Here is a 13,012-nt window from a genome sequence, read left to right on the forward strand (position 1 = left end):
AATTTGCATGAGAAGAGAATAGCTTCCCCCTCCTTTTGCATCGAGCTGGATGAAAGGTATTGCTGTGGGTAGTGGCGAGATTTCAGCCTGTGCCAGTCCTGTGCAATAAGGTATGTCTCCTGGAGCACAAAGTTCTTAGAAGGATGATACCACCACCATCTTAACAGGATAGTTATGGCCTCTCACACTGAAGCAGGTTATTTTAACATTAATGGAGTCTACATGGGGGCATCAGTGGATATCATGGGAGCCCAGCCCAAGGAGGCAAGATCAACCCATATGTGTAACACTTATAGGCGGTCAAGCAAGTGAGGGGACGTGGTTATATTTGCAGGGGGAAGGACTGTCTAGCTCAAGTGTTATTAGTACCTCCCCTAATCCAACCCAAAACAAGAACATGAACAGGAAAACAAGCAATGGGTCTAGTCACTGTGGAAGCCCATAAAGAAAGTGCAAAAGGCAAATCCCAGACTGAGGGCAGGCAAAGCAACATAATTTGTTGATCAGGAAAGCCCCCTACCCCCTAATCCCCTTATGCTTTTAGAATAGGGAAGGGGGGCGCAGGCTGGGAGTGCAACCTGCCATATATGATACTTCACTCTAAATCTTGACGGACAGTCTCTAATTTGAGTTTCCCCAGGACTGCCTGCCTCTCCTGAGTGATGGTGTCTGGATCAGTTCGTAGACCCTTGGGGGATCTTGTGACCTGCTGCCATTGATGTCTTGCAAGATCTTTTTGGTGGTTCTCGACGGGTACTCTCTGGAAAACTGAGGAGCCAGCATGCTTCCACCGGTGTTGTGACTTGGTGCCTGTCCTCCCAGCGGAAGATGATGCAGAATGGAAGGCCCCAGCTATAAGTGATGTCTTTGTTTTTAAGGTGCTCCATGATAAGTGTAAACTTTCTATACCTCTGAAAGTCAGCATGGAAAGGTCTTGGAAGAGTTAGAACAAGAGAGGTGGAATATCACAGGCCTTCCAGAGAATATTTTCTTCAAGATGAAAGTCATGAACGGACGCAAAATTATCCAGTGAACGTCTGTCCATCTCCGGGAGGTCCATGCTGTGAACTCTGTCCAGTTGAACACTGCTGTCAGGGCTCAGAACGTGGCAGAAGAGGGCCTGCACCAAGACTGCTGCATCCATTCCCTCCGTGGCTGTCGGTGCCCGACATATGTAAATGGACTTCCTGTGGGTAAGATTTTTCAGGTCCTCTATTTGGGCCTACAGGGCAGCCTGCTGTTCTCGTTTGCGTAAGACTTCTTGCTGGTGATGTTCCAATTCTTCGCATTGTGCGGATTTGCTTTCTTCAAGAGTGGACTCCCTGTCACCAACCATCTAAAGGTCTTGTTTCATCTTGCTGAGATCTTACAAGAGCTTGTGTTTGACATTTTGGTGGTTTTTGCATAGAAAATCAAAAAGAGACTCTATGAAAGCCCTGGTCAGGGGTGCAGCATTATCCCCTCTCTCCTCCATGGGGTTTTTGAGTAGTCAGGCCCTCTTTAAGGGCCATGCTGGACGAGTGTGTGAGCACATCTTTTAAGTTGTGGTCCTTCATGCTGTTAGATACAGACATTTTTAGTGACCTCGGCTGCTAATGCTATTGGAGCGGTGCTGTCTATGTTTTCATTGTTGGTACTAAGGGACCTCTGGATTGGGCGCAGCAAAGCGGTTACCACTCCGTGGTGCAGCTGTCACCACTGGAGAAAGCACAGCCATAGCTGTATGCCACTGCTATCCAGTCCGAGCTTGCATCCGTGGGTCCCTGCTGCAGTGACCCTCTTTGATAAGGTTGATCCATGCTCCCAAGAGGGGTGGGGTCTGGTACTCTCACTGCCTTATGTTTTCATTGTCTGCTTCACGATCCCCTCTTGCCACAGGGTATATGGAGCCTTATGTGTCTCACATCTGCGTAGAGGGCAGACTCTTACGCTGCCAGGAGTGGCTCATGCAGCCCATCTCAAGCATTGTAGGTGGTAGCACAGTCAGGGCGGGCCCTTGATTCTAGGTCAGAAGCAGCCAGGCACGATGCACGTTGCACGTTCTGTCTTTGCTCAGGATGAGGCACCGTCCTTAAACAGGTTGAGTGCTGGCCGCTATTTTCACTCCTGTGGGGCACACTCAGTGCTCCATGGCTCTCCTGGCAACCATCATCTTCAGAGCAGCAGAGATGAGCCATGCACCCACGTTGGTCTAAGGAATTGGCTGTGCAGGCCCCCTGGGGCTTAAGGCCTAGTCCTGAGTTGCGGAAGGGTTCACACCCAAGTCTCTGCATCTCTGGTCCCTGTGCTCCCAGTTGTTCTAATGTAATTTGCAGCTGACAGGCAAAGGAGCGAAAGGAGCATTTTAGGTGGCCGCCATCTTGGCCACACAGTCCCATATTTAGGAATAAGGAAAAGTGACTGTTATCCTAGTTCTCTTTCAGGACAACTGCATCAAAGTCATAAGCACTGAATAGCTCTGCTACAAGCATTTTTACAATTGTACATTTATATATATCAATTTTGTACAATAATGCAGTACTCACATGTTTTCAGCCTATAAAGCAAGGCTAAAATGGCCAAATTTCATTTAATGTTGATTAGGGGTGTAGAAAAGTATCCTCTTTTTGGCATGTTACCCCCAAATTCTGCCTGATGTCAGTGTGGTTTTGACTGTGTCACTGGTATCCTGCTAGTCAGGACCTCCGTGCATATAGGTTATGGCCTGCTTGTCAGTGTGTTTCACTGCTTTCGAAATTGTCACTGGAATCCTGCTAATCAGGACCCCGGTGCTCGTGCTCTCCCTGTTTCTAAATTTGTCACCACATACTGGTAACTCAGTATTTCACTCCAAATTGGCATACTGCCCCCCTCTTATAAGTCCCTAGTACATGGTACCTAGGCACCCAGGGGATTGGGGTCCCAAGGGATCCCTATGGGCTGCAGCATTTCTTTTGCCACCCATAGGGAGTCCATGCAAAGGCTTCTACAGGACTGCCATTGCAGCCTGTGTGAAATAGTGCATGCACCCTTTCACAGCCATTTTCACTGCACCAGGTCACTTATAACTAACCTATATATCCGGTCTTCCAACCCTGAAGGCTGGGTGCAAAGTACCTGTGTGAGGGCACTCCTGCACTAGCAGAAGTGGCCCCACGTTGTCCAGGCCCATTTTGCTGTACTTCGTGAGTGCAGGGATGCCATTTTAAGTGTGCACTGGACATAGGTCAATACCTATGTACAGCTTCACAATGGTAACCCCGAATATGGCCATGTAAGGTGTCTAACAACTGGGAATTGCACCCCAATGCTGATTCCAGTATTGGTTGCACAATCCCATGCACACGGGGGGCTCCACAGTGGACCTCCAGTACTGCCATACCAGCCTTTCTGAGGTTTTCCAGGCAGCCCCAGCTGCTGCCACCTCACAGACAGGCTTCTGCCCTCCTGGGGCTTGAGCAGCTCAATCCCAGGAAGGCAGAACAAAGCATTTCCTTTGCGAGAGGAGTGTTACACCCTCTCCCTTTGGAAATAGGTGTTACAGGCAGGCATGGGAGGGGTATCCTCCTAGAGCCTCTGGAAATGCTTTGAAGTGCGCAGATGGTGCTCTCCTTGCATAATTCAGTCTACACGAGTTCAGGGACCCCCAGCTCCTGTTCTGGGGCAAAACTGGACAAAGGAAAGGGGAGTGACCACTCCCCTGTCCATCACCACCCCAGGGGTCGTGCCGAGAGCACCTCCAGTATGTCCCAGACCTCTGCCATCTTGAATGCAGAGGGGTGATGGCACAATGGAGGCCTCTGAGTGGCCAGTGCCAGCATGTGACGTCAGAGACCCCTCCTGATAGGTGCTTCCCCGACTAGGTGGCCAGTCCTCCTCTGAGGGCTATTTAGGGTCTCTCCTGTGGGTTTCTCATCAGATAAAAAATGCAAGAGCTCACTAGAGTTCCTCTGCATCACCCTCTTCGACTTCTACCAACGATCGACCGCTGACTGCTCCAGGACGCCTGCAAAACTGCAACAAAGTAGCAAGAAGACTACCAGGGACATTGTAGCGCCTAATCCTGCCCGCTTTCTCAACTGTTTCCTGGTGGTGCATGCTCTGGGGGCTGTCTGCCTTCACCCTGCACTGGAAGCCAAGAAGAAATCTCCCGTGGGTCGACGGAATCTTCCCCCTGCTAACGCAGGCACCAAACTTCTGCTTCACCGGTCCTCTGGGTCCCCTCTCATCGTGACAAGCATGGTCCCTGGAACACAGGAGCTGGATCCAAGTGACCCCGACAGTCCAGTGGTCCATCTGTCCAAATTTGGTCTGTCCAATTTATCTTATACTTTTCAAAAAATGTTGAATGACTTGTAAAAGTGTTATTTTGTGAAGAAACGTCATCTGAGAAAATGATATTAAGAACCTCTGAAGTGTTCTGCGATCCAGTCAGCACAAGTCAAAAAAATGAACTGCACCTATGAGGTAAACTGCCAGTGCAGTGCATGCTGGTTAATGATGCTGCTGGCTCTCTTAAAGTTACAGTGTATACTGAGTGCAGCTGGTGCACTTTTGTTCTGACTGGCACATATCCCTTCATAGTTTTCTATGCAAATACAATAGATGTTTATACTAGAGTTTCTATTCTATCACACATTTCTAAAATTAATGTTGCAAAGTGGTTTAGCATCCTACAGTGCAGAAACAATACACCCCACGATCCTGATAAGGGGATGAAGGGCTCAACTGCCCCCCACACTGTTAAACTAGGTGGGGTGCCCCCTCCCGCCCTTGGGCAAGGTACAGAATTGTAACAATAAAAAACAACACTGATGTTTTTTATTGTCTCCTGATGTCTGCTAAAATTTGTTGAGATTAAAAAAACTCCCTTGCTCCCATGAGGTTGGTGGCGGTGGGGTTAGAAAGAATACAAACAATATTTCTCCTGCTGTTCATACAGTTGCACACCCACAATCCGTCACACACACACACACACACACACTATCACACAGTCATACACCCCACAAAATACACAAACACACCCATTATCAGAAAACCACCCACCATCATCATATGTCCATATCTACCATCAGAGGCCAACATGGTGTCCATTACACACCCACCATCAAATGTAACCATATGCTTATAATTCACCATCATATACCCACACAGGCCCTCATTACGATCTCAGTGGGGAAACCCGCCAAAACCGGTGCTGACGGTCAACAGAAGACTGCCAGCAGGCAGAACCCCCTGCCGCCAACATTACGAACATCCACCTGGGCCGGCCCAGCTGGAATCAGGGCCTGAACAATGATGCCGGCTCCAAATGAAGCCAGCAGGAATTGGGCAGTGCGGCAGGTGCAGCAGCACCTGTCGCGCATTTCACTGCTTGTACATCGGGCAGTAAAATGTGTGACGGGGCTGTGCAGGGGCCCCACTTATTCCACCAGCCTTTCCCTAGCCAGGGAAAGGCTGGTGGGATCGTACTCATTATCTGGCGTGCAGCCCTGCTTGCAGCGCTGCTGTGTCGGATCAGAAACACCACCACCGTGGTACTGCCACGTTCATCATATGGCGGTCTGGACCGGCAAGCTGTTGGAGGAAGTTATCGCCACCATGTATGTAATGACCTCCCATAGCCATTAGAAATCCATACAACCTTTATTTATCCCTCAACACCCATCATACAACCACACACCAACAAAAACATACCCACAAATCCAGATTCATACGCCATCACACTGAACGTCACAAGTCCACAAACCCATAATATTCACCCATACCCCCAGCATCATAGGGATACACAGGTACTATCACACATCCACCAATATTTGTACATACATCATCATCCTATTTCCAGCCACCATTATATGTGCACAAACCCACCATCATCCACCCAAACTACCATCATAATACACTCACATAGACTATCGAATGCCCACACATCCAGCATCACACACCCACACAACAACAATAAAAAATCAACACAGGCCTACTTCGTCTATATACAGTGAATCTGAAACAACATCACCATCTCCATCAGTGCTGCCCAATCGTCCTCCTGTTTAGGAAAGAACTAAAGACATTCCACTTTAAAAGAAAGCTAAAATCACAATGCAGTGACAGTTTACTTTTTCAGTTATAAAATATCTATACCTCCGATCACATTGCCTTTGTCAGTATATAGTGCTCCACTACCTTTCAGATTTGTGCTTTATCAATACCACAAGCAAACATACCAGCGTATAGCCACACAGCCACCACTATGTGTCAGCACATTCACCATCAGTCACTGTTATACAGCCACCTACCCACAAACAAAAGCCTACACACCTACCATGTAGGAAAACATTTACCATCATACATGTAAACATCTAACTTCACATTCCATTACACAAAAAACAAGAAAATAAAGAAATCAACCTAAAGTGAAAGAATGGCTATTTTATTGCCTGTGGCCACATCACAAAACCTTAATCTGCCTCCCCAGCTTAACAGGTGTGACTTTAAGACTATTGGCAGTATTCACAAAGGTAAATTTACATGTGAGTTACTCTACAGGTGGAAAATATAGTTAAACGTTGTGATAAATTTAGTGCTTTTGCCTATTCACCATTTATGAGTGTAAATGTACAACAAAGTGCATGTTTACATGTCTTCACCCCTTCAAACTAGGAAGTGGAGCCTAGTTTTGGGAGTAAAGTTGCAACTTGCATTTCTTCATATGCAGGCAGGGATCTCAGCAGTCAGAACACAGATCTCCCAATAAAAAAGTATAGGTAATTATAAAAATGTTTGCTGAACTTATATTAGCAAAAAGTAATGTATGTTAAATATTAATGTAAATTAATGTATTTATTTGTTTGAACTGTACAACAAACATGCTAAAGCATTATTAACCTAATTTTGAAGTAATCAATTTAAATACACTGAATTACTATATATTAAAGATTACTAAAACATAGCTACAGAGTTAATTTATCTTAATTTATTTTTAAAATGGTTACATCCTTAATTCTATGGGAGGATGTTGCAGAAACAGAAAGAGTATGTAGACGATTGTGTTAAAAAATTACTATGTCAATAAGGAGCTGGAGTGAGGCTACATACCTCAGTAGTTTAATTTAATTTAATATATGTTAGAAATGGGGTCTCTAGTTGGGGGAGGTATACACCCTTGTCCATGTAGGGACCACAATCCTAGTCAGGGTAAGTCACACATAATCCAAATTATCCTGGACGCACCCTCTGGTAGCTTGGCACTGAACAGTCATGGTTAACTTAGAAGGCAATGTGCAAAGTATTTGTGCAATAAATTATATAGTAACACAACGAAAATACCACAAAAATACATCACCTAGGTTTAGAAAAATAGACAATATTTACTATCTGGATAAAATAAGGTAAAAACGACATAGATCCAATAAGCAAAAGTTTAAAACATCACTTTTGCAAGATTTAAAAGAGTCTTAATCCTTGAAAATAAACAATTGTCTCTTTGTTTCACACAGTAACTGGCAGAATAACGACACACAGAGACCACAGAGGAGATGCATGGAAAAATAAGGTGGTATTTCGACTTCTCCAACACAGCACAGACGATGCGTTGTTTCTTTCCACGCTGCAAGGGTTTTGCATCATTTTTTGCACCCAGTCTTGGATCCTCACTGCTAAGTGAGGTATTTTGACACCCATGTACGATGCAGGGAAAAATCCTTGACACACTTGAAGAAGTCACGGGCGCTGCGTCGATCCAGTAGGCAATGTATCAAATTTTCCATTGCAAGGGAGGCTCTGCGTAGAATTTCCACTTGGGAAGTCGAGCGGCATTGTTCCAGTCGGCTGTGCGGCGATTTCTCAGTCGCAAGGCAGGCTTTGAGTCGTTTTTGGCAGGTGTTGCATTGATTTTTCACACACAAGGAGTTTTCTGAAGAGATGAAGTCTCTCGGCCCTGAGACTTCAGAAAACAGAAGGCAAGCTCAATCAAAGCCCTTGGAGAGCACTTTTGCCGAAGGCAGCGTCCTTCTCAGCAAAGTCAGAGGGCACCAGGGCAACAGCAGGGCAACAGCAGGGCAACGGTCCTTCTCAGCAAAGCAATCCAGATGAGTCTTTGGGGCAGCCAGGCAGATTCTCTTGACAGGATGCAAGTGCAGGTTTTAAGTGCAGAGAAATGCTCACTTTCTAAAAGTGGCATCTCTAGAATAGTAATTTTGAATCCAACCTCACCAATAAGTAGGATTTTCTATCACCATTCTGGCCATATTAAATATGACCTGGGTACCCCTTTCAGACCAGAATCTACCACATAAAAGTATATGAGGGCAACCCTAAAGCTAGTCTTTGAAAGGAGCAGGCCTCACAATAGTGGGAAACGAATTTAGGGGTTTTCCACTACCAGGACATATAAAACACATATGTACATGTCCTGCCTTTTATCTGCATAAAACCCTGTCCTATGGGTTACCTAGGGCCTAACTTAGGGGTGACTTACATAAAGAAAAAGGGGAGTTTAAGGCTTGGCAAGCGCTTTTTGATGCCACGTTGAAGTGGCAGTGAAACTGCACGCACAGGCCTTGCAAAGGCAGGCCTGAGACATGGTTAAGGGGCTACTTATGTGGGTGGCACAATCAATGTTGCAGGCCCACTAGTAGCATTTAATTTACGGGCCCTGGGCACATGAAGTGCACTTTACTCTGGACTGACAAGTAATTTAAATATTCCATTTGGGTATGAGCCAATGTTACCATCTTTTTAGAGAGAGAGCACATGCACTTTAACACTGGTTAGCAGTGGTAAAGTGTTGAGAGTCCTAAATCCAGCAAAAGTTAGGTAAGAAAAAGAAGAGGAGGAAGGCAAAAAGGGTGACCCTACAGAGAGGCCATTTCCAACAGTATGCAATACCCTGGGATGGAATATCCCTTCCGACTATGAGACACAAGGAGGTTGCACTCCTCAAAAATCCACGCATGGTTGTGTGTTAAGTGTATGTAAGAAAATCCAAGTTACATTTATTTATGTTTTAGGCAGTGTTAAGACAATTCTCTTCATCTCAGTAGCAGCAATGCAGGGGGGATTTTTCTAAGTAAGCGAAAGCAATGTAGTGAAAGAATGGGTGCATTTGTGCTGAGCACGTCTCTAGTTGCCTGTAATTAACTAATGACGTAGCTGCTCGGCTTTTAATAAGTTATTACAATTGAGTTCTGATGCTATAATGGCTGCTGCAACAGTTGCCTGGGGGAAAAGCCAGGACACATAGCAAGTCACCTAGGAGTTCCTTTACAAGGTCATGGAACTCTGAGGAGGCTTGCAATATCCTTATAATGTACGTCAGAGGTGCTTTATTGCTTATAATACATTTTCACACAACCACTTTGCCCACAAACAGCTTAGTTACTTTATTCAATCAATCACAACGTATAAAGCGCGACTCTATCACCACTGAGGTTATCTAAGTGCTATAATTGCAAGGTCTCAGTTGAACAACCAGGTCTGGAGTTCCTTCCTGAAGTTGGCTAGAGAGGGTGATATTTCTAGGTGAAGGGGCAGGTCATTCCAGGTCTTGGTGGCGGTGTAGAAGAAGGAACAACCACCACTGTGGCTGCGGTGAATACAAGGGTTGTGTGTCAGGGCCAGGGAGGGGACCGGAGGTGTCTGGCAGGTTTGTGGAAGTTCATGCGGTGGTTGATGTAGGGTGATCCCTGTTTGTGTAAAGCTTTGTATGCATATATAAAAGACTTGAACTGGCATCTCTTCTGCATGGGGAGCCAGTTGAGGTTCCTGAGATGGGGGTGATGTGGACCCGTTTCGGAAGATCTAGGTTGAGACTGACTTCTGAGTTCTGTATGGTCTAGAGCCTCTTGAGGAGTTGGGTGGAGATGCCGTCATTGCTGTATTCTAGCTGGCTCATGTCAAGGAGCTGGGTGACAGTCTTCCTGGTGTCAACTGGGATCCATCTAAAGTTCCTGCAGAGCACGCAGAGGGTGTGGAGGCAGGAGGAGGAGGAGACTGTGTTGATTTGTCACTTTAAGGTAAATTCACTGTTGAAGATGATGCTGAGGTCGCAGGCATGGTCTGTTGGGGTGGGTGTAGGGCCAAGCTCGGATGGGCACCAGATGTTGTTCAATATGGAGGTATTTTTTCAGAAGACCAGCACTTCCATCTTCTCTGACTTGAGCTTAAGGCAGTTGGTTCTCATCTAGTCAGTGACAATGGTCATGGCATTACAGAAATTTGTTCTGGTGGTGGAGGAATCGTTGGTCGAGCAAAAGGATGAGTTGTGTGCCGTCTACACAGGATATGTTGTTAAGTCAGTGGGATCTGACGATGTCAGCAAGGGGGGTCAAGTAGGTGTTGAATAGTGTGGAGCCGGAGGAAGATCCTTGGGGTACGCCACAGGTGGTGCTATTTGGTTCAGAGGAAATGGGTGATAGGCGGATCTTTTGTGTTTGTCCTGTGAGGAAGTAGACAATCCACTTGAGGGTGTTGCCCTGGACGCCGATGCTGTTGAGCCTGTTGATGAAGGTTTGGTGACATACAGTGTCAAACTTCACCGATAAGTCGAGGAGGATCAGGGCTTCTGTCTGCCGGCAGTTGAGGAGCAATCTGATGTCATCTGTGACAGTGATCAAGGCTGTTTCTGTGCTGTGGTTGACGTGGAAGCCAGTTTGGGAGGCATTGAGCAAGTTGTTTCTTTCCAGGTGTTCTGTGAGCTGGTGGTTGATGGCCTTCTCCAGGACTTTGGTGAGGTACGGGAGCAGTGAGATGGGGCAGTAATTTTTTAGTTCCCTGGGATCAGCTGAGGGGTATGACCTCAATGTGTTTCTATCTGTTGGGGAAGGCTGTTGTGGGGATGAAGGCATTGAGGATGTTGGTGAGTTCTGTGCCTATTTCCGTAGTTCTCAGGTTAAAAAAGTGGTGGGGGCCAGGGTCGGTGGGTGCCCTGGAGTGAATGGAGGACATGATGGTTGCAGTGGCCTGCATTGTGAGCGGGGTCAAAGTGATGATAGCTTGGTGTGCATGGACGGGTCGCAGTTGTTGAGGTTGACCTCAGTGGGTTGCGGGGTAGAAGTTATTGTAAATGGTGGCTATCTTTTTTGTGGAAATAGTCTGATAGGGTGTCACAGAGTACTTGGAAGGGCGAATAGTGTTCTCCATGGCTGAAGGGCTGGAAAATTCTTTACTATGTTGAAGAGTTTCTTCATGTGGTTGGTGCTAGTTTTGATGTGATTTGTGAGGGCTGCTCTGTTAGTATCCTTGATGCATTGGTGGTAGTAATTGAGGGCTGATTTGTAGGCCGCTCGGTCAGAGGTGTTTTTGGTGATGCACCATTGTTTCTCTAGTTGTTTGAAGCTGTGCTTGATGGTTCTCAGTTCTGGGGGAATACCAGCTGGCTTGTCTTGAGGCTTTGTTGGTTTTGGCTGGCTTCATAGGGGCAACTCTGTTGGTGCATTTGGTGATCCAGGTGGAAAAGTTCTGGATGGCCCGCTCTAGGTCTGACGTTGCTTCAGGTTGGATGATGCTGAAGGCCTGCGTCCACTGCGTCTCCGTCACTTTGCTCCAACTGGAGTCGGTAAGAGGTGCTGGGGGTTTGGTGGTGCTGTCCTGGGAGCCTGCAAAAGTGAAGTGGACGATAGCGTGGTTGGAGCAGGTGAGATCTCTGGCGTAGCTATATTTGACTCTGTCACTATATGGGATGATCGGGTCCAGTATATTTCTTGCTTTGTGTGTGGGGAGGTAACCAGTTGGGTGAGGCCGATGTTGTTTATGCTCTCCAGTAGGGTAGTGGTGTTGGCGACATTAGGGTCATCAAGGTGGAAGTGAAGGTCATAAGTAGGATGCTGTGTCTGGAGTCGATAGCAAGGGGTAGCGATGAAGTTGGAGATGGCGTTGCAGAAGGTGACAGGGGGTCAGTAGGTGAAGTTTGCCTCTAATGGTTGTCTTGGCGTCAGTTAGAAGTTGGAAGCTGAGTTGTTCCATGATAGATGTGGGAACATCTTCAGTGTTGATGCATCATATGGTTTCCTTGTGGATGATGACAATGCTTCCCCCGTGTTTGTTTGTGAGGTCTCTGTGTATCATCTTGTAGCCATTTAGTACTGCAGTGGGTATGTTGGGGTTTGAGGAGGGGTTGACCCACATCTCGGTTATGAAAATTACGTCGGGTGAGGATGGTGATGGTGTCCTAGATTTCCGTGGTGTATCTTAGAGGGATCAGGCATTGAGTCGAGTGCACTGAGGCAGTTATGGAGTGCTTGAGATGTTCTAGAGGGGGTGGCGGGGTTCCAGTGTGGACAGGCGTTCCTGTGCGCAGAAGAAGTGGCTGTGTCAGCAGGTAAAAGGTCCTTAGGTTGATCCAGGGGAGGAGGTGTAGGAGTTGTTGTTGTAGCATCTGTGGCCAGGGCACAAGGCGTGGTCCAGGTGCAGATGGGCACAGATGGGGCTTGCATTTGCACGCCTTCAGTGCACCAGCGGTGTGCCTGCTGCACGCATCTGCTGCGCAGCCATGTTGCGGCCTCCATTATGTAGGTCCTTGAGAAGGAAAGAGCGTGGATGGCAATGGGCGGGACTGGCGAGTAGAGAAAAATGGGCAAGAAGGGAGCGGCAGGAAAATGGAGCATTGGAAAAAACAGTGAAAAACAACAAAGATGTGTTGTTATTTGATATCAAATGATGAATACAAGTAGAATGTGTACTCCAAAATTAAACATGCCACAGAGCAGTTAGATATTTGTGAATCAAATATATCGGAGTCAGTTTAATATGTCTGATGCTCAGAATGGGTAGAAATATGCAAAGACATTCTGTCTTTCCTACAGCCACTTATAGTGTGCCCCAGCCTGCAACAGAGAAGATTTGTGCCTGTTCTACAGACCTCTGGTAACAACCTGAGATACTGTGGCCTGCTGCAGCAAAGCATTATGTCCGGTTCAAAGAACCTTTAGTAGCGGCCTGAGGTATGCAGCCTGCCCCAGACAAGATTTGTTTCTGATAGCAGTGTCCTCTAGTAATGACTAGACCCCTACTGGCTATCAGTCCACCTAGAATCATA

The 13,012-nt window shown here is 46.7% G+C and overlaps 1 protein-coding gene across 2 annotated transcripts in view; it reads right to left on the reverse strand.

Moving 5' to 3' along the window:
* LOC138274931 (uncharacterized) overlaps window positions 1-13,012 on the reverse strand; it is a 779,592-nt gene that overhangs the window by 595,404 nt on the left and 171,176 nt on the right. The gene's annotated exons all lie outside the window — the stretch shown is intronic.

Source organism: Pleurodeles waltl, chromosome 2_2 (assembly GCF_031143425.1).
Source record: "Pleurodeles waltl isolate 20211129_DDA chromosome 2_2, aPleWal1.hap1.20221129, whole genome shotgun sequence".
NCBI classification, from domain to species: Eukaryota; Metazoa; Chordata; class Amphibia; order Caudata; family Salamandridae; genus Pleurodeles; species Pleurodeles waltl.